Source organism: Gobius niger (assembly GCF_951799975.1).
Source record: "Gobius niger genome assembly, chromosome: 4".
NCBI lineage: Eukaryota > Metazoa > Chordata > Actinopteri > Gobiiformes > Gobiidae > Gobius > Gobius niger.
The window spans coordinates 39,644,521-39,668,178 of record NC_136855.1 but is presented as its reverse complement, the minus strand read 5'-3'; positions in this window follow the sequence as shown (position 1 = coordinate 39,668,178).

The following is a 23,658-nucleotide window of genomic DNA, read 5'->3' as shown; positions in this document are numbered from 1 at the left end:
GGCAGTGGGTGTTGAAAAGCAATAGGGCTGCCTTCCTGCACTTTTCCAAAAGCCGAGTCGACGAGAGGGACATCGGCGCTGACGGCCATGGTGGTGATGAGAGGCGCGAGGTCAGCTGGAAAGTCCTCAGGCATTTCTCTCCGCACTGCTTTGTAACTTTTGGAGTAAAAAAAAAAAATCTACATTGGCACAGAACAACTCCACGAGAACTTTAACAACTATTACCTCACACCATTTCCAACAGTGGCTGCTTTGGCCTCGCGGACACAAAAACCATGTCGCGTACACGGCCTGGTTTCACACCCTGGCAGCAAATAAACTGACATTAGTTACAGCACATACTTGGAGAGAAGGCATGACATATGTAAATGTACATCACATAAATATTAGTGTCATTATACATAATGTGAACAGGTCTATATATACACTGCTCACAAAAACTTAGGGCACACTCAAAAAACACCATGTAACTCCAAGTCAGTCAAATTTCTGGGATATCAGACTGTCCAGTTAGGAAGCCACGCTTATTGTGAATCAGTTTCACTTGATGTTGTGGAAATTAAACAGACACAGGTGGAAACGAGAGGCAATTAGCAAGATCACTCCAAAAGAGGAATGGTTTTGCAGGTGGAGACCACAGACCATTTCCCTGTCTTCATCCTTTGTACCGTATATTTGGAACACTTTTGCATTTGTCCAGTGTTCTCACCACTAGAGGCATCATGAGGAGCATCTACAACCCACAGAAGTCGCTCAGGGAGTGATGCTCATCCAAAATGGCATGTCCAGTCGTGCTGTGGCAAGAAGGTTTGCTGTGTCTCCCAGCGCAGTGTCCAGAGCATGGAGGAGATACCAGGAGACAGGCCAGTGCACCAGGAGACCTGGGGGCCGACCGAGGTCAACAACCCAGCAGCAGGACCGCGATCTGCTCATTTGTGCACGGAGAAACAGGAGAAGCACTGCCCGAGCCCTACAAAATGACCTCCAGAGGGCCACAAATGTGCATGTTGGTCCTCAAACGGTCAGAAACCGACTCCATGAGGGGGGTATGAGGGTGGTATGAGGGGGGTATGAGGGTGGTATGAGGGGGGTATGAGGGTGGTATGAGGGCGTTGGGCCGGTGCTTACTGCCCAACACCGTGCAGCACGATTGGCATTTGCCCGAGAACACAGCGATTGGCAGATTGGCCAATGGTGCCCTGTGCTCTTCACGGATGAGAGCAGGTTCACCCTGAGCACATGTGACAGACGTGACAGAGTCTGGAGACGCCCTGGAGAACGTTCTGCTGCTGCAACATCATCCAGCATGACCGGTTTGGTGGTGGATCAGTGATGGTCTGGGGAGGCATTTCATTGGAGCCGCACAGCCCTCCATGTGCGAGCCAGAGGTTCCCTGACTGGCATTGGGGACCGGGATGAGATCCTCAGACCTATTGTAAGACCATATGCTGGTGCTGTGGGCCCTGGGTTCCTTCTGATGCCTGATAATGCCAGGCCACATGTGGCAAGAGTGTGTCAGCAGCTCCTGCATGATGAAGGTATGGATGTTCTGGACTGGCCTGCCCGTTCCCCAGACTTAAATCCAATAGAGCACATCTGGGACATCATGTCTCGGTCCATCCATCAACGCCACGTCGCACCACAGACTGTCCAGGAGCTGACTGATGCTCTAATCCAGGTCTGGGAGGAGATCCCTCAGGAGGACATCCGTGGTCTCATCAGGAGCATGCCCAGGCGTTATAGGGAGTGCATTCAGGCACGTGGAGGCCACACACACGACTGAGGATGATACAGACTCGTTTGGAGGAATTTCTACAGAATCTGGATCAACCAGTGACCTGATTTGTCACTTTGATTTTTACTATAATTTTGGATCCAGACCTCCAGGGGCTGAGAATCTGATTTCCATTTATCATTCTTATGTTATTTTGTTCTCAACACATTGCCCTAGACTATGAATAAAGATTTTCATCCAAAAAATCGAATTGATTGACATCTAGGATGTGTTTTTTGAGTGTGCCCTAAGTTTTTGTGAGCAGTGTATATATATTTAACTTATGTTAATGATAACTAATGTTTGTGTTAGGTTTAACTAAAGAACCCCAAAGCAGAGACAGAAGCAGGAGGCAAGTTTAACAGTTTATTTAGCAAACTGATGGCGGCAGGCAGTGGCGGCAGGGAGCTGGTCGACGAGGAGCAGGTCACCAGAAACGAGACACCAGGAGAATGTGAACAGATGAGGACACAGCAGGTAAGTATTTTCCAGGAAAGTGAAAACACACGTACTTCCAAAACAAAGAGCTCTGTAACACTACTGAACAGGATGGAATTATCTGGTGTGGTGCTGAGACATCCAGGCCTTCATACTGTGGTTGATTAGGTAATGACGTGCAGGTGTCTAGTCTGCAGCAGCAGGAGGAGTCAGCCACGCACCCTGCCACACACTGCTCTGCTGCAAAAAGAAAACAAAAAGGGGGGAGGGGGACAGCAGACAAACCAAATCATAACAGTACCCCCCCACCCTCAAAGGGCGCCACCTGGCGACCCGCCAGGCTTATCCGGGTGAAGAACATAAAAATCCCTAATGAGATCAGGGTCCAAAATGAAAGAGCGCGGAACCCACGAGCGCTCCTCAGGCCCATACCCCTCCCAGCCCACGACCCCGACGCCGGACATCCAACAGGCAGCGAACAGAAAAGGCCGGGTGGTCATCGACAACCCGGGGGGGTGGAGGGGGCTCGGCCGGAGGGCAAAGATCACTGGAGGAGACAGGCTTCAGGAGGGAGACATGGAAAGAAGGGTGAATGTTCAAAGAGGAAGGCAATTTTAAACGGACGACAGTGGAATTGAGGACGCGCTCAATCTCAAACGGCCCAATGAATCTGGGAGACAGCTTTCTGGACTCGCACCGCAGAGGAATGTCACGAGTGGACAACCAGACTCTCTGTCGAGGGCTGTCGTCAGGGGCTGGGACACGGTGCCGATCTGCCAGCATCTGGTTACGAGTCCTCGTTCGCGAAAGAGCAGCCCGGGCCTCCCTCCACACGCGTCGAGCCCTCCTCAGGTGTCCCTGAATCGAAGGCACTGACCCTGCCCTCTCCTGTGTCGGGAAGAGTGGAGGCTGATAGCCGTTAGACGCCATGATTGGAGACATACCTGTGGCCGAGGAGATCAGGGTATTGTGGGAGTATTCGATCCAGGGGAGATGAACGGACCAAAAGGCAGGGTGGCTGGCCGTGACACAACGTAAGGCACCCTCCAGATCTTGGTTGGCCCAAGTCTCAGTCTGGCCATTGGTTTGTGGGTGATAACCTGAAGATAAGCTCACAGTGGCTCCGATGGCATGGCAAAAAGCACGCCAGACTCGGGAAATGAACTGGGGACCTGTTAAAAGTCCGTGCCCTGACATAGACTACATTACCCAGAATGCATGTGTTCTTGTAGTTTCACTCACTCGTGGTTGCGCTTGTTGCTTTCGCTTTGGTGTGGTCCGGTGCAGTGAGAGCAACATCCACGGAGCAGAGAATGGCCATCCATGGTCAATCCTGCTCTAATCTCGTGTGTATGAGTGTCGTGTGCGTCCTTAAGATGTAAGTATATTTTTTGCATGACTGGTGTTTTTATTTCAGCGTTATAATCCCATTGTGGCGAGGTTGTTATGCTCGTGTTATTGCCTACTGCTATACTGCCGCGGCCGCTCCAGCGCTCCACATGCGCTCCTACATTAGCCATCCGCCGTCTTTATGAAAGCCATTCACTTGTAAATACTTGTAGATATTATGTTTAATGTATATTACGCCTGTTTTGGCACTTTCCACTATTTAGCAATCATTTATGCATGTTCATTTATAGTGTTAGCGCTCCCCCTAGTGTATTTTCAGTGGTACTGCAGGTCATATTTTATACAACTGTATGCAGCCTGCCCACATGTTATTAATATACATTTTATTGTTTTTCTGTTTCAGATAACCACACACACACACACACATCCACATCTGTGTCACCCATCATCATCTCATGTACCTAACTCCTTAATAAATTCTCAAAACTGCACCATTGTTGCCTATTCCTTCTGACCGAGGAAGACTCAGTTGACGAACAACCACAATCAGCAATAGACGCACACGGTCTCTTACAAGACCCCTGTCCGAAACTATGTCCTGAGGGAGTCCATGGAGCCTGAACACATGCTCAACCAAAAGATTAGCCGTCTCAAAGGCAGACGGGAGCTTGGGAAGAGGAACAAAGTGGGCTGACTTGGAAAAACGATCAACAATTGTTAAAATAACGGAGTTACCTTCTGACGGGGGAAGGCCGTTCACAAAATCAACTGCTATGTGGGACCAAGGGCGATGAGGTATGGGAAGTGGCCGCAGCAAACCAGCAGGGGGACGATGAGATGCCTTGTTGCGGGCACAGATGGAGCAGGCCGAGACAAATTCCCTTGTGTCGGCTGTCATAGATTGCCACCAAAAACGTTGTTGAAGCAGGGTCAGGGTGCGGTGGATACCGGGATGGCATGCGACCTTAGAGCTGTGTCCCCACTGAAGCACCGCAGGCCGGGCAGCAGGTGGCACAAACAGAAGCCCTGGTGGACACTCAGCAGGGGTAGGAAGGTCTCCCTGCGCCTCCTGAACTGTCCGACTATGCATGAGGAGGGTAGGATGGTGTCCTCTGGTGGATCAGCAGAGATAGCAGGGGTGAATAGGCGTGACAAGGCGTCGGGCTTCACATTTCTGGACCCTGGACGGTAGGTGAGTGTGAAGTTAAAGCTGCCCAGGAAGAGGGCCCACCGAGCCTGGCGTGAATTCAGCCTGCGGGCAGAGCGAAGGTAGGACAAGTTTCTATGATCAGACCATACCAGGAAAGGTTGAGAAGCTCCCTCCAGCCAGTGTCTCCACTCCTTGAGAGCCAGGACGACTGCCAAAAGCTCACGATTGCCCACATCATAGTTCTTCTCTGTTGGAGTGAGTTGTCGAGAGAAAAAGGCACAGGGGTGCATCTTCTGATCGGCGCCTGACCGCTGAGAGATCACAACCCCAACTCCAGACTCCGAGGCATCTACCTCCACCACAAACTGAGCAGAAGGATCAGGATGACATAAAACAGGAGCAGAACAAAACAGGTGCTTTAACCTGACAAAAGCGGCACCTGCTTCGGGAGACCAGGAAAAAGGTGCCTTAACAGAAGTAAGCTTGGTGAGAGCAGTGTTAATTTTGACAACATATTTTAATTTAGTTTTAGTCTTTTGACGAAAATGTAGTTCGATTTTAGTCTAGTTTTAGTCAAAAAAAATCTTACATTTTAGTCTAGTTTTAATTTTAAAATTTAAGACGAATTTAGTCGACTTTGCATTGATAATATTCATTATAATCATATTTAATGTTGTTCCTCTGCTTCATGGAGCTTCTCCACATGAACAAAGCTCAGAGTTGATCCTTTGGCAGCGAATTTACATGATCTGAGCCTCTTTCAGACGCTCAATAGAAGTTTGGATGATTTTAGTCTCTCCTTTTCATTTTTATTTAGTCTTATTTTAGTTTAGACTAAAGCATCTGGACATTTTAGTCATAGTTTTAGTCTCATGAGAAACTTTTAATTCAGTTTTAGTCCAATTTTAGTCGTCAAAAATATCACTTTGACTAAAATTAAGACTAAATATTTTAGTCGACGAAATTAACTCTGGGTGAGAGGAGACACAACTCTACTACAGTTGCGTATAAACCGTCGGTAAAAGTTCGCAAAGCCCAGAAATCTTCAGAGTTGTTTTCTGGTCGTAGGTGTGGGCCTGCTTGATTTTTTCTGTCTCTGCAGGGTTCATGCGGGGTTCATGTTGGCCAGATAATTCTGTTAGGTTTAACTAAAGAACACCAAAGCAGAGACAGAAGCAGGAGGCAAGTTTAACAGTTTATTTAGCAAACTGATGGCGGCAGGCAGTGAAGGCAGGGAGCTGGTCGACGAGGAGCAGGTCACCCGAAACGAGACACCAGGAGAATGTGAACAGATGAGGACACAGCAGGTAAGTATTTTCCAGGAAAGTCAAAACACACGTACTTCCAAAACAAAGAGCTCTGTAACACTACCGAACAGGACGGAATTATCTGGCAGTGTGGTGCTGAGACATCCAGGCCTTCATACTGTGGTTGATTAGGTAATGACGTGTAGGTGTCTAGTCTGCAGCACCAGGAGGAGTCAGCCACGCCCCCTGCCACACACTGCTCTGCTGCAAAAAGAAAACAAAAAGGAGGGAGGGGGACAGCACACAAACCCCCCTCAGTTTTTTCAAATAGAACTGGAGGGCATCCAAATGTATGTCACACAAGTTAATAAAATGTCACTATTATTTCATCATGTCTCATAGTACAACACCCAAGCAGGCCTGGATCTACAGGGGTGCAAAAGGGTGCATGGCAACCTCATTTTTTAAACGTTTGCAACCTCTGTTTTAGTGGCGTCACAATATATTTTAGTGGCGAGAATCTCTAGTTGATCCTTTTGAAACTCTAATGCGCCCTCAGTCAGGTTGTTCTGGGGCCGGCGCTGCACCAAAGTATTGACACTTTCATTATACCAGAGTTAATTCACTGCCTCCTCAAAAAAACTGTCTTAACCAGTAGCAAAAAAGTGAGCACATCCAAGCCCATTGGGAAACATAACAATATGAACCAACTGGATCCACTTTGAATCCCTATGGACATTTTCATATGGGCAGGCTCACTTTTTTTATTACCTTCTTCACTGTCGTCCCATTTAAAGTTATACAATATTTGCGGAAACATGATGGGTGTACTTACTTCCTTCACATACTGTATACATCTCAGGTTCCGTTGAGATGTACACTTACCACGGTCCTTGGTTTGTGCCAGCTTTGTTCTGTCTCTGTGCAGCTCAGCACTGGTGGCACAGCTGACACATTCAGAGCAGAGTAGTGTGCGGTCTGGTACAGCAGAGCAACACTGTGATCGCACAACACGGTACCAGCCGCACAAGAGCACTCCACCTCCGCTATCTCCACAGGGCAGCGGTCTTCAAACATAACCTAAACATAAAACAAACTGTCACAAAAACAGCAGAATCATCACCATCGTCAGTCGGCCGCTAGAAAATGAGAATGTGGGAGCTGGCAAGTCAAATATAATATCAAATATGTAAGATATAATGAAAGTGGCAAATGCTTATTCTGTCATGTAAACATCTATAATTTCCTACTAACTGTCCCATATTGCTCATTTTCACATTAAGCTGGGAACACAATTCAGGATTTTAAGTAAGCACCAGGATGCATTTAGGTCTCATAGGACCCAAATGCATCCTGGCCAGAACCTGTACTGCGTTCCCAGCTTTAGACAGAACAAATGATAACCACGAAAAGTCTTCAGCCGACTGAACTGGCCCGTGAACTGGCCTCAGCATTAACAAAGTGAAAGAGTTCGAACTTAAAGTAGAACAAGGAACTGAAGCCATCAAGACCAGCTTCTGGGGTTCTCGTGAAAGCTATTGATGCAAGTGTGCACACCCTATCATTTAGCTCAGTGGTTCTCAACCTTTTGGCGCCGCAACCCCCATTTTAACAGTAAAAGGGATTCGTGACCCCTGCTCGGGTCACACCGTGAGGAAGAGAAATAGTAGCCGACATAATTCTTAACCTCTTAACTCCCGCCTGAACCGAGAGGATCTTTTTCCTCACGTCATCACATTTTTTTACACCATTTTTTTGTTGGGTTTTCAACTCATTTTTGTAACATTTTTGTCAATTTTTTTTATTTTTTTGTCCAATTTTTATCACATTTTTGTAATGTTTTTGTCAATTTCTTGTGATATTTTTGCCACTTTTTCATCAATTTTTCATCACTTTTTTGTCACATTTCCATCATTGTTTTCAACTCATTTTTGTATCTTTTTGTCATTTTTTAGTCCATTTTTGGTAATTTTTTTGTCCAATTGTTATCACATTTTTGTCATTTTTTTGTCACTTTTTGTCATTTTTTTGGTCAATTTTTGATTATTTTTTTGTCCATTTTTTATCACATTTTTGTCATTTTTTTGGTCATTTGTCATTTTATTGTAATTTTTTTTTCACATTTTTATCACTTTTTTGTCTTTTTTTTGGTCAATTTTTGTCAATTATTTGTGTCATTTTTGCCACTTTTTTTTTCACATTTCCATCATTGTTTTCGACTCAGTTTTGTTGCTTTTTCCCAGAAGCTTTTGGACTGGGGTGAAGCCAAACTTGAGAAAATGTGCTCGGTTCAGGTGGGAGTTAAGGGGTTAAAAAAAAAAAAAAAAAAAAAGGCTAAAATGAAATTCATCAAACTACAAACAAATAATGGCGCTCTGGTAAAATAGCACACACATGCTACAACAAAACATCAGATTATATGCTAATGAAAATATGGCTATTTTATCTAAATGACCTGATTTAGCTAAATCTGAAGCCGGATACACTACAAATGACGTTGCCTAAGAGCTTCTAAAACATTTCCTTGCCAGCATTACGTTTCGATGATAATTATTTCCCGAAATGCGAACATAAATGCGTGAAATTCAGCGTAAAGTCAGATGGAGCGTACGTTTACCTGCAGCCTTCATAAACAGAGCAACTTGCTAAATGTACTCAATGCCGTCAAGTAACAGCAACTAGGCCAACATAACTTTAACATTAGTGACATAAGAACCCCAAAACATAGTCCGACTGGCCTGGAACAGATGAGCGTTTTTGTTGTGGCACTGACCTGTAACAGACTGCCCTGACGCTCACCCTCCCTGATGGGTCTGGGTTAGAAACTGTGGAGAATTAAGACTGTAAGACAACTGAAACTGTAAAGACTGAGCTTACTTTGGAACATACATTTTACAACTGAAGAAAGGCACACACAAAAAAAGTTGATGAGCGCTAAAGCTAGTTAGCCTGACAGTGACAGGTCGTTCTTTTGTTTTACTTACCTTCATAGTTGTCGATGTAGTTTGACACATACAATTTGAAGCCCTTCTCCTTCTTGCAACGGGGAGCCGATGATAAAGCCCGAATCAAGCGAAGAACGTCGTTAATAGACACTTTTGGCAGGTCCTGAAGACAGCGGGTGTAAAACTGCGCCATTGTTTTCAGCTCAGAAGTGAACCGGAAGTGCAAGCAATCCCACCGTGGAATGCGGAAGTGAATTTACGTGGCGACACCACTCCCTATGTGAAGCCGACGACGGATTTTATTCAATTTAGACACAAAACAGGTAAGAAGATTCATTTTTTCACAATATTTAATCATGTCGTTTAACATTTGTTTTCATTATTGTTGGCCTTAATCACGATGAAGCTGAAGCTACAATCTCTGACGAGCTAACGGCTAAACGTCAGTTAGCTCGACAGGAGAAACTTAACTGTTTCTGTAGCAGCAAAAATATGTGAAAGTGACATTTATGTGGGCGCTTTATGGTCAGTCCACACAAATATATTTCAAAAGACAAATCAAAATGAACGCTATTTGTCTCGTCTTGTGTTTTGGTGACAGTTTAAATGTTAGCTTTAGCTCTATAGGGCAGTGTTATGTGAAAAATCAAAATGGCGGTTATAGCAAAGGTGAATACAACGCTCTCATTGAAAACACCGGCAGATCGCTGGCATTGGGTGGTTGTCGTTGGACTTGAGAGGATTTATTAAACTGAATAACTGTCTGATTGTGATGAAATGTGATTTGATTACCACGATAACCTGCCCATTGAGGCAAAAGTCAGATAGTATTTGTATAAACTGCCAAGAGGTACTTGGAGCAACGACCCAACTAACTACATGTTCAGATTTGGAGTACGTGACCTGTAGACCTTTCTCACTGACACACCAGGTCCTTTTCTCATCAGTTTTATGAAGTTTAAGTTTTAATGTTCAACAGTAATGAGTCCTAAGTTTGGACAAGAGCACCTTTTAGCATCCGATATTTATGAAGTTAGCATAAGAAACGAACCCTTCACTAATGCGTCTGACTTTTCGCATTTCAGGAAATAATCATGATCCGAGTTAAACATAATGCTGACTAGAAAATGTTTTAGAAGCTCGTAGGCAACGTTCTTTCTAGTTTATCCGGCTTTAGATTTAGCTAAAACCCGATGTAGCTAACGCGTGTCATGACATTAAACATTTGATTAACAAAGATTGAAGCTGTAGTTCTGACAAAATGGAAACATCCATTTTTTAGACAGAATTTACTGAGAAAAATTACATTTATCGTACACAATATGTCATTCACAGGTAAAAGCGCTCTCTAATATAGATACAGACGGCATCTCTGGAATCGCCCATATATGGTCATGTTTGAAAACAGTTAAGGGGGAAAACAATTTGGAGAAAAATCTAAACTTTCTTTAGTTCTTCAAAAACTACTTTAACAAACGCTGAATTATGAATATATTTTTCTACTAAATAAAGATATAAAGACATGGGGAGGAGCAAAGAGGTTCAACAGCCCATAAATACATATATAACCGAGAATGCTATCATAATGCTACATTATCAGCATCAGGCTAATGCTAACGTTAGCTAGCATTAGCAACAACTGCCGTTTTTTCACTTCTACTGAACAATCTGCTGTGAGAAAATATCCATATGGGCCCGATTTACACTTGACTTTACTTATGTGATAAACAAGTTCATATTCCACCAGAAAATGGCTAAAAACTGGAAAATTGTGTTTCTCTAAAGATTCTATTTTCCCCCTCGGTGAAGCCACGCCCCCTTCTATGACGAGAGGCCGTCTGTATCTATAGAGATTATTTGCATCTCCACATCCGGCTGCTCGGAGAGCCCGATTAGACAGGAGAGTAACAGACATGTAAACGATCAGAGTGAATCTCATTGTTTTCTCTGTCGTCTCTGTTTAGAGCTGTTTGTAAAAATGTGCGAAGGCCAAACGTTCAGGGCGTTTGTGAACGAGCGTCTGGCTGCGGCGGCTGGAGAGATTCGTGCGCTGTTTGAAAGGAGGAGAGCGGAGTGCGAGGAGGAACTGCGTCGCTCCGAGGACGAGAACAGGAGGAAACGGCGGCTCCTGGAGCAGATACTGAGCCCGAGAGTCGTACTGGTCAGAGCGAGGGTCCAGACGCCCCCGACGAGGATTAAAGAGGAGCCAGAGGAGGAAGAGCAGCTGCAAGTGTAGGCTCCAACACTTATTTCTTATTTATTTCAAGGATGGCCCCGTTGAGATGAACCGTCTCTTTTTCAAGGGGGTCCTGAACACAGAATAACAAAACATAGCAAGTATTGTCACATACATACAACAGTCACATACACATAACAACATAACATCACAAGGTCTCATGTCTTGTTCCCCATCCCCGCCCACCCCACCAGTGAACCCCACTTTCCATACAAAACAATATTAACAATAGGTATAAAGAAAAAATAACATAAGAAGAGGATAATAGAAAAAAGGAATAATAATAATAAAAGGTTACAACATTGTTTGGACATTAGGAAAAATGCTAGTAACATTGACATTGACATTTTAGATGATTGTACAAGGATGTTTTGAATATATGTAAAGATGTCGTTGATCTAAGTTCTATTGATCATTTATTCCAGTCATTTGGGGCTTTATAACGAAAGGCTTTCCTGCCGACCTCCTTTTTTACATGTGGCACTCGATAGAACGGTTGGTCCAGATCTCTAAGTGCGTATGATGACGTGAAAGGAACCATCTGCTGTTTTAAATATGTAGGATAATCATATCGAATACATTTATAAACTAGAATAATCCAGTGGAGCGTCTTCTGTCTTTGGGTTGTAGCCAGTCAAGTGTGTTATACATAGAACAGTGATGGGTCAAATAATTACATCGAAGCACAAATGTGCAGAGCGAGTTTGTGAGTGTCGTCAGTGGTTTAAGAACAGCATCTGTGGTGTTTTGGTAAACAATGTCTCCATAGTCGATTATTGGTAGTATGAGTTGCTGAGCTCTTCTTTCCCTGATATCGAGGGTAAAACAGTTGATAGATCTATATAGTTGACCAAGACAAGCATTTGCTTTATTAGTTACATATTCAATATGTTTTTTAAAGGTTAGTTCTTGGTCAAGCCATAGTCCTAAATATTTAAATTCATCGGTGTTTTCAATCAGGTTTCCATTTGAATAGTGTATATTAAGGCTCTGCAGAGAAGTGAGACGATTCTTAAAAAGCAAACTGCAGGACTTCTTGTTAAGTATCAAATTATGTTGAAAAAGCCAAGATTGAATATTGTTAAAGTCAAACTGAAGTGATTCTTCAATATAACATTTATTCATGTGCGAACTATACATTATTGTGTCATCAGCAAATAGGTGAATTTGTGACTTTTTAATAACTTTAGATAGAAACAAGCAAAGTAAACTTGGTCCGATCAGGAAAAGTGTCTAAATGAGTGAAAACCGCTCAAAACAGGAAACATTTCCTCAATTCAAGTCATTTAAGCCAATGCTTGATATTCACTTTTTGCAGTGCAGTTGCCAATAACAGAGAGAATAAACGACTGTAGCTCCTCCCTTTTCATTTCTCTGTCATAACGGAATCCCCTAAAACTGTGTGAAGCGCTTTGGGCGACTTGTGTCATGTGGAAATAAGCTTCCCTTCTGCAACAGCTTCACCAACAACACATGAATGGCCACAGCAGGTCCCAAAAAGAGTTTATTTACATCTCTGTGATTTTTCAGGTGTTTCCCGGAGTCCAGTGCCGTGAGCGTGAAGAGAGAAGAGCCGTCCCCGCTTCCGCAAAGACAAACCGAGCGCGGGAGCCTCAGCTCAGAGCCACGTCTCCGCTCAGAGACGGAGGGACACGCCGAGCACTCGTCTGACGACGACGACGACGATGACGACTGGACGGAGACAGAGGCTGACGGAGAAAATCACCACGACCAGGTCCAGAGCAGAGACAGAAGCACCGGAGTCTCCGCCCAAGACAAGTCTGCACCAGAGACGAGCGCTACGGTCGACGACGGAGGAGAAGAGAAGAAGAAGAAGCACCGATGTCATGTTTGTAACAAGAAATTTAGTGAAAAATCTGATTTAACAAAACATAATAGAGTGCACACAGGAGAGAAGCCTTTTCACTGTTTAACCTGCCAGAAAACATTCGCCCTAAAGTCTACCCTAGTTAAGCATAGAAGAACACACACAGGGGAGAAACCCTACAGTTGTCAGGTCTGTCAGATGAAGTTTACACAGCTTTCTACCCTCACGACACACAGAAGAACACACACTGGGGAGAAACCTTACAGCTGTCAGGTCTGTCAGATGAAGTTTACACAGCTTTCTGCCCTCACGACACACAGAAGAACACACACTGGGGAGAAACCTTACAGTTGTCAGGTCTGTCAGATGAAGTTTACACACCTTTCTACCCTCACGACACACAGAAGAACACACACTGGGGAGAAACCTTACAGTTGTCAGGTCTGTCAGATGAAGTTTGCACATCTTTCTGCCCTCACGACACACAGAAGAACACACACTGGGGAGAAACCTTACAACTGTCAGGTCTGTCAGATGAAGTTTACACAGCTTTCTGCCCTCACGACACACAGAAGAACACACACTGGGGAGAAACCCTACAGGTGTTCCGTTTGTGAGAGAAGATTTGCCAGAAAAGCCTACCTCACAAAACACATGAGCACTCACTAGATTTGAAGTACAACACTCAACATTTCCAAGTGTTCAATCCTCATTTGATCAGCGTTTTAAAGTTATTCAGTGCTGACTTTTAGCGTTGTTTTTCATTTTTGTTCTAAACGTACATGAGTGAGGTCGTTTTTGTTTTCGTCGCCTTGTGATTCAGTCATTTCTATTGTTCAAATCGACTTAACGCTGACAATCTTTTTAAGTTCTGCTTTACACACTTTCAAATAACTTTTTTTGTTCATAAAAAAAAAAAACATTTGTTGCTTTAGAAGTTACTGTAAATATGTTCAACCCCTTAACTCCCGCCTGAACCGAGCACATTTTCTCCAGTAAATTAAAAATGGACAAAAATGTGACAAAAAATGACAACAAATGTGACAAAAAATGTGATAAAAAATAACAAAAAAAATGTGATTAAAAAATTACCAAAAAAATGTGATAAAAAATGACAAAAAAAGACAAAACGGTTACAAAAATGAGATGAATACCCAACAAAAAAATGATGGAAAAAAAACAATCTGACGTGAGGAAAAAGATCCTTTCGGTTCAGGCGGGAGTTAAGAGGTTAAGAAGTTGTAATCTGAATATTCTGTATTGAAGCTCATTGTTAATCGATTCAAAATGTTGTTGACGTTTATTGTCTTTACCCATATTGTTTCTCTTTTGTTTTTGTAAATAAAACGATGTAAAAAAACGCCATTAAATGTCAGTTTCATAATCGTAAGAAATAAGAAAATAAGATCAAAACAGCTGGGGAAAAGTTTAGTTCTGTCCCTCTGGGCTGTGGGTAACGTACTTTTTTGGAGTTGTATTTTGAAATTGTTGATAGATAGATAGATAGATAGATAGATAGATAGATAGATAGATAGATAGATAGATAGATAGATAGATAGATAGATGAGGGAAAATACTATTGGGTTGGACATTTCGGATACTATTTTCTTACTAGAGCTGGACTTGATAAGTCTCAATAAAAAAAAATACAATATTGAATTCATTCATAAAGTGATTGAAACAAGGGTGAGTGAACAACAATGCATGTGGTATTTTGCAAGAAGAAAAACTATATTAAACCTTCGAAAAACAAATGCATTCTCTCCTCTTTGCCATTGACGTCACTTATTATTTCCCTTATGTGTTTTTATTACTTTTTTTGATGCATTTTTGGTTACTTTTTTGCTGTATTTTTGCCATTTTTTTGCTGGATTTTTTTCATTTTTTTGCTGGACTTTTGCCTTTTTTTTGCTGTATTTTTGTCTTTTTTGCCTCTTTTTTGCTGGATTTTTGTCTTTTTTGCTGTATTTTTTTCTTTTTTTTGCTGGACTTTTGCCTTTTTTTGCTGGACTTTTGTCTTTTTTTTGCTGGACTTTTGCCTTTTTTGCTGGACTTTTGTCTTTTTTTTGCCGGATTTTTGTCATTTTTTTGCTGGATTTGTCCTTTTTTGCTGCTTGTCATTTTTGTCAATTTACATCCTCATTGTCTTCTCGTTTTTTGTCGCTATTTTGAAGAAGCTTTTAGATTGGGAGGATTTGCAGAACAGGAGAAAACATGTTCAGGTGGGAGTTAAGAGGTTTAAACTAATGGTCACGCTTTACATGTATTCTGTGCAGTACCACCCTCCACCGCCAGAGCGCGCTCCTCAGTTTACTCCCGCTCCCGCCGCCCTTTGACCTCCCGCCTACGTCAGCGCTCACAACAAACCAACATGGCGGCCAGCTCGGAGCGTGAAGCCGACGACTGATTTTATTAAATTTAGACACAAAACAGGTAAGAAGATTCATTTGTTTCATAATGTTTAATAATGTCGTTTAACATTTGTTTTCATTATTGTTGGCCTTAATCACGATGAAGCTGAAGCTACAATCTCTGACGAGCTAACGGCTAAACGTCAGTTAGCTCGACAGGAGAAACTTAACTGTTTCTGTAGCAGCAAAAATATGTGAAAGTGACATTTATGTGGGCGCTTTATGGTCAGTCCACACAAATATGTTTCAAAAGACAAATCAAAATGAACGTTATTTGTCTCGTCTTGTGTTTTGGTGACAGTTTAAATGTTAGCTTTAGCTCTATAGGGCAGTGTTATGTGAAAAATCAAAATGGCGGTTATAGCAAAGCTGAATACAACGCTCTCATTGAAAACACCGGCAGATCGCTGGCATTGGGTGGTTGTAGTTGGACTTGAGATGATTTATTAAACTGAATAACTATCTGATTGTGATGAAATGTGATTTGATTACCACGATAACCTGCCCATTGAGGCAAACGTCAGACAGTATTTGTATAAACTGCCAAGAGGTACTCGGAGCAATGACCCAACTAACTACATGTTCAGATTTGGAGTACGTGACCTGTAGACCTTTCTCACTGACACACCAGGTCCTTTTCTCATCAGTTTAATGAAGTTTAAGTTTTAAGGTTCAACAGTAATGAGTCCTAAGTTTGGACAAGAGCACCTTTTAGCATCCGATATTTATGAAGTTAGCATAAGAAACAAACCCTTCACTAATGCGTCTGACTTTTCGCATTTCAGGGAATAATCATGATCCAAGTTAAACATAATGCTGACTAGAAAATGTTTAGAAGCTCTTAGGCAACGTTCTTTCTAGTTTATCCGGCTTTAGATTTAGCTAAAACACGATGTAGCTAACGCGTGTCATGACATGAAACATTTGATTAACAAAGATTGAAGCTGTAGTTCCGACAAAATGGAAACATCAATTTTTTTTAGACAGAATTTACTGAGAAAAATGACATTTATCGTACACAATATGTCATTCATGGGTAAAAGCGCTCTCTAATATAGATACAGACGGCATCTCTGGAATCGCCCATATATGGTCATGTTTGAAAACAGTTAAGGGGGAAAACAATTTGGAGAAAAATCAAAACTTTCTTTAGTTCTTCAAAAACTACTTTAACAAATGCTGAATTATGAATATATTTTTCTACTAAATAAAGATATAAAGACATGGGGAGGAGCAAAGAGGTTCAACAGCCTATAAATACATGAATAACAGAGAATGCTAACTTGATGCTACATGTTAGCATCCGGCTAATGCTAACGGTTAGCTAGCATTAGCAACAACTGCCGTTTTTTCACTTCTACTGAACAATCTGCTGTGAGAAAATATCCATTTGGGCCCGATTTACACTTGGCTTTACTTATGTGATAAACAAGTTCATATTCCACCAGAAAATGGCTAAAAAGTGGAAAATTGTGTTTCTCTAAAGATTCTATTTTCCCCCTCGGCGAAGCCACGCCCCCTTCTATGACGAGATGCCGTCTGTATCTATAGAGATTATTTGCATCTCCACATCCGGCTGCTCGGAGAGCCCGATTAGACAGGAGAGTAACAGACATGTAAACGATCAGAGTAAATCTCATTGTTTTCTCTGTTTAGAGCTGTTTGTAAAAATGTGCGAAGGCCAAACGTTCAGGGCGTTTGTGAACGAGCGTCTGGCTGCGGCGGCTGGAGAGATTCGTGCGCTGTTTGAAAGGAGGAGAGCGGAGTGCGAGGAGGAACTGCGTCGCTCCGAGGACGAGAACAGGAGGAAACGGCGGCTCCTGGAGCAGATACTGAGCCCGAGAGTCGTACTGGTCAGAGCGAGGGTCCAGACGCCCCCGACGAGGATTAAAGAGGAGCCAGAGGAGGAAGAGCAGCTGCAAGTGTAGGCTCCAACACTTATTTCTTATTTATTTCAAGGATGGCCCCGTTGAGATGAACCATCTCTTTTTCAAGGGGGTCCTGAACACAAAATAACAAAACATAGCAAGTATTGTCACATACATACAACAGTCACATACACATAACAACATAACATCACAAGGTCTCATGTCTTGTTCCCCATCCCCGCCCACCCCACCAGTGAACCCCACTTTCCATACAAAACAATATTAACAATAGGTATAAAGACAAAATAAAATCACATAAGAAGAGGGATAATAGAAAAAAGAAAAAAGGAATAATAATAATAAAAGGTTACAACATTGTTTGGACATTAGGAAAAATGCTAGTAACATTGACATTGACATTTTAGATGATTGTACAAGGATGTTTTGAATATACGTAAAGACGTCGTTGATCTAAGTTCTATTGATAATTTATTCCAGTCATTTGGGGCTTTATAACGAAAGGCTTTCCTGCCGACCTCCTTTTTTACATGTGGCGCTCGATAGAACGGTTGGTCCAGATCTCTAAGTGCGTATGATGACGTGAAAGGAACCATCTGCTGTTTTAAATATGTAGGATAATCATATCGAATACATTTATAAACTAGAATAATCCAGTGGAGCGTCTTCTGTCTTTGGGTTGTAGCCAGTCAAGTGTGTTATACATAGAACAGTGATGGGTCAAATAATTACATCGAAGCACAAATGTGCAGAGCGAGTTTGTGAGTGTCGTCAGTGGTTTAAGAACAGCATCTGTGGTGTTTTGGTAAACAATGTCTCCATAGTCAATTATTGGTAGTATGAGTTGCTGAGCTCTTCTTTCCCTGATATCGAGGGTAAAACAGTTGATAGATCTATATAGTTGACCAAGACAAGCATTTACTTTATTAGTTACATATTCAATATGTTTTTTAAAGGTTAGTTCTTGGTCAAGCCATAGTCCTAAATATTTAAATTCATCTGTGTTTTCAATCAGGTTTCCATTTGAATAGTGTATATTAAGGCTCTGCAGAGAAGTGAGACGATTCTTAAAAAGCAAACTGCAGGACTTCTTGTTAAGTATCAAATTATGTTGAAAAAGCCAAGATTGAATATTGTTAAAGTCAAACTGAAGTGATTCTTCAATGTAACATTTGTTCATGTGCGAACTATACATTATTGTGTCATCAGCAAATAGGTGAATTTTTGACTTTTTAATAACTTTAGATAGAAACAAGCAAAGTAAACTTGGTCCGATCAGGAAAAGTGTCTAAATGAGTGAAAACCGCTCAAAACAAGATACATTTCCTCAGTTCTAGTCATTTAAGCCAATGCTTGATATTCACTTTTTGCAGTGCAGTAGCCAATAACAGAGAGAATAAACGACTGTAGCTCCTCCCTTTTCATTTCTCTGTCATAACTGAATCCCCTAAAACTGTGTGAAGCGCTTTGGGCGACTTGTGTCATGTGGAAATAAGCTTCCCTTCAGCAACAGCTTCACAAACAACACATGAATGGCCACAGCAGGTCCCAAAAAGAGTTTATTTACATCTATGTGATTTTTCAGGTGTTTCCCGGAGTCCAGTGCCGTGAGCGTGAAGAGAGAAGAGCCGTCCCCGCTTCCGCAAAGACAAACCGAGCGCGGGAGCCTCAGCTCAGAGCCACGTCTCCGCTCAGAGACGGAGGGACACGCCGAGCACTCGTCTGACTCTGACGACGATGACGACTGGACGGAGACAGAGGCTGACGGAGAAAATCACCACGACCAGGTCCAGAGCAGAGACAGAAGCACCGGAGTCTCCGCCCAAGACAAGTCTGCACCAGAGACGAGCGCTACGGTCGACGACGGAGGAGAAGAGAAGAAGAAGAAGCACCGATGTCATGTTTGTAACAAGAGATTTAGCCAAAAATCTAATTTAACAACACATAATAGAGTGCACACAGGAGAGCAGCCTTTTCACTGTTTAACCTGCCAGAAAACATTCGCCCGAAAGTTTACCCTAGTTAACCATAGAAGAACACACACTGGGGAGAAACCTTATCTCTGTTTAACCTGCCAGAAAACATTCACCCTAAAGTCTAGCCTAGTTAACCATAAAAGAACACACACTGGGGAGAAACCTTACAGCTGTCAGGTCTGTCAGATGAAGTTTGCACATCTTTCTACCCTCACGACACACAGAAGAACACATACTGGGGAGAAACCCTACAGGTGTTCCGTTTGTGAGAGAAGATTTACCAGAAAAGCCAACCTCACAAAACACATGAGCACTCACTAGATTTGAAGTACAACGCTCAACATTTCCAAGTGTTCAATCCTCATATGATCAGCTTTTTAAAGTTATTCAGTGCTGACTTTTATCGTTGTTTTTCATTTTTGTTCTAAATGTACATGAGTAAGGTCGTTTTTGTTTTCGCCGCCTTGTGATTCAGTCATTTCTATTGTTCAAATCGACTTAACGCTGACAATCTTTTTAAGTTCTGCTTTTACACACTTTCAAATAACTTTTTTTGTTCATAAAAAAAAAAACATTTGTTGCTTTAGAAGTTACTGTAAATATGTTCAACCCCTTAACTCCCACCTGAACCGAGCACATTTTCTCCAGTAAACGAAAAATGTGACAAAAAAATGACAAAAATGTGATAAAAATTTAACAAAAAAATGAGAAAAATATGAGAAAAAAATGTGACAAAAATGTGACAAAAAAATGACAAAAATGTGACAAAAAAATGACAAAAAAATGACAAAAAAAAGTTACAAAAATGAGTTGAATACAAAACAAAAAAATGATGGAAAAAAAAACAATCTGACGTGAGGAAAAAGATCCTCTCGGTTCAGGCGGGAGTTAACAGGTTAAGAAGTTGTAATCTGAATATTCTGCATTGAAGCTCATTCTTAATCGATTCAAAATGTTGTTGACGTTTATTGTCTTTCCCCATATTGTTTCTCTCTTTTTGTTGTTGTTAATAAAACGATGTAAAAAAACGCCATTAAATGTCAGTTTCATGATCGCAAGAAATAAGAAAATAAGATCAAAACAGCTGGGGAAAAGTTTAGCTCTGTCCCTCTGGGCTGTGGGTAAAGTACTTTTTTGGAGTTGTATTTTGAAATTGTTAATAGATAGATAGATATTTAGATAGATAGATAGATAGATAGATAGATAGATAGATAGATAGATAGATGAGGGAAAATACTATTGTGTTGGATATTTCGGATACTATTTTCTTACTAGAGCTGGACTTGATAAGTCTCAATAAGGGAAAATACAATATTGAATTCATTCATAAAGTGATTGAAACAAGGGTGAGTGAACAACAATGCATGTGGTATGTTGCAAGAAGAAAAACAATATTAAACCTTCGAAAAACATAAAATTGAGGATGTTCAAGATTTTAACCTCTCTTCGCCAAAACCAAATGCATTCTCTCCTCTTTGCCATTGACATCACTTATTTCCCTTATGTGTTTTTGTTTCTTTTTTGTTACTTTTTTTTGCTGTATTTTTGCCTTTTTTTTTTTGCTGTATTTTTGTCTTTTTTTGCCTCTTTTTTGCTGTATTTTTGCCTTTTTTTAATGTATTTTTGTCATTTTTTTGCTGGATTTGTCCTTTTTTGCTGCTTGTCATTTTTGTCAATTTACATCCTCATTTTCTTCTCGTTTTTTGTCGCTATTTTGAAGAAGCTTTTAGATTGGGAGGATTTGCAGAACAGGAGAAAACATGTTCAGGTGGGAGTTAAGAGGTTTAAACTAATGGTCACGCTTTACATGTATTCTGTGCAGTACCATCCTCCACCGCCAGAGCGCGCTCCTCAGTTTACTCCCGGTCCCGCCGCCCTTTGACCTCCCGCCTACGTCAGCGCTCACAACAAACCAACATGGCGGCCAGCTCGGAGCGTGAAGCCGACGACTGATTTTATTCAATTTAGACACAAAACAGGTAAGAAGATTCATTTGCTTCATAACGTTTAATAATGTCGTTTAACATTTGTTTTCATTATTGTTGGCCTTAATCACGATGAAGCTGAAGCTACAATCTCTGACGAGCTAACGGCTAAACGTCAGTTAGCTCGACAGGAGAAACTTAACTGTTTCTGTAGCAGCAAAAATATGTGAAAGTGACATTTATGTGGGCGCTTTATGGTCAGTCCACACAAATATGTTTCAAAAGACAAATCAAAATGAACGTTATTTGTCTCGTCTTGTGTTTTGGTGACAGTTTAAATGTTAGCTTTAGCTTTATAGGGCAGTGTTATGTGAAAAATCAAAATGGCGGTTATAGCAAAGGTGAATATAACACCGGCAGATCGCTGGCATTGGGTGGTTGTCGTTGGACTTGAGAGGATTTATTAAACTGAATAACTGTCTGATTGTGATGAAATGTGATTTGATTACCACGATAACCTGCCCATTGAGGCAAAAGTCAGATAGTATTTGTATAAACTGCCAAGAGGTACTTGGAGCAACGACCCAACTAACGACATGTTCAGATTTGGAGTACGTGACCTGTAGACCTTTCTCACTGACACACCAGGTCCTTTTCTCATCAGTTTAATGAAGTTTTTTTATTTATTTATTTATTATTATTATTTTCAGTTTAATGAAGTTTAAGTTTCAATGTTTAACAGTAATGAGTCCTAAGTTTGGACAAGAGCACCTTTTAGCATCCGATATTTATGAAGTTAGCATAAGAAACGAACCCTTCACTAATGCATCTGACTTTTTGCATTTCAGGAAATAATCATGATCCAAGTTAAACATAATGCTGACTAGAAAATGTTTTAGAAGCTCTTAGGCAACGTTCTTTCTAGTTTATCCGGCTTTAGATTTAGCTAAAACACGATGTAGCTAACGCGTGTCATGACATTAAATATTTGATTAACAAAGATTGAAGCTGTAGTTCTGACAAAATGGAAACAACCATTTTTTTAGACAGAATTTACTGAGAAAAATGACATTTATCGTACACAATATGTCATTCACAGGTAAAAGCGCTCTCTAATATAGATACAGACGGCATCTCTGGAATCGCCCATATATGGTCATGTTTGAAAACAGTTAAGGGGGAAAACAATTTGGAGAAAAATCAAAACTTTCTTTAGTTCTTCAAAAACTACTTTAACAAACGCTGAATTATGAATATATTTTTCTACTAAATAAAGATATAAAGACATGGGGAGGAGCAAAGAGGTTCAACAGCCCATAAATACATGAATAACGGAGAATGCTAACTTGATGCTACATGTTAGCATCGGGCTAATGCTAACGGTTAGCTAGCGCGAGCTACAACTGCCGTTTTTTCATTTCTACTGAACAATCTGCTGTGAGAAAATATCCATATGGGCCCGATTTACACTTGACTTTACTTATGTGATAAACAAGTTCATATTCCACCAGAAAATGGCTAAAAACTGGAAAATTGTGTTTCTCTAAAGATTCTATTTTCCCCCTCGGCGAAGCCACGCCCCCTTTTATGACGAGACGCCGTCTGTATCTATAGAGATTATTTGCATCTCCACATCCGGCTGCTCGGAGAGCCCGATTAGACAGGAGAGTAACAGACATGTAAACGATCAGAGTGAATCTCATTGTTTTCTCTGTCGTCTCTGTTTAGAGCTGTTTGTAAAAATGTGCGAAGGCCAAACGTTCAGGGCGTTTGTGAACGAGCGTCTGGCTGCGGCGGCTGGAGAGATTCGTGCGCTGTTTGAAAGGAGGAGAGCGGAGTGCGAGGAGGAACTGCGTCGCTCCGAGGACGAGAACAGGAGGAAACGGCGGCTCCTGGAGCAGATACTGAGCCCGAGAGTCGTACTGGTCAGAGCGAGGGTCCAGACGCCCCCGACGAGGATTAAAGAGGAGCCAGAGGAGGAAGAGCAGCTGCAAGTGTAGGCTCCAACACTTATTTCTTATTTATTTCAAGGATGGCCCCGTTGAGATGAACCATCTCTTTTTCAAGGGGGTCCTGAACACAAAATAACAAAACATAGCAAGTATTGTCACATACATACAACAGTCACATACACATAACAACATAACATCACAAGGTCTCATGTCTTGTTCCCCATCCCCGCCCACCCCACCAGTGAACCCCACTTTCCATACAAAACAATATTAACAATAGGTATGAAGAAAAAATAAAATAACATAAGAAGAGGGATAATAGAAAAAAGGAATAATAATAATAAAAGGTTACAACATTGTTTGGACATTAGGAAAAATGCTAGTGACATTGACATTGACATTTTAGATGATTGTACAAGGATGTTTTGAATATATGTAAAGATGTCGTTGATCTAAGTTCTATTGATAATTTATTCCAGTCATTTGGGGCTTTATAACGAAAGGCTTTCCTGCCGACCTCCTTTTTTACATGTGGCGCTC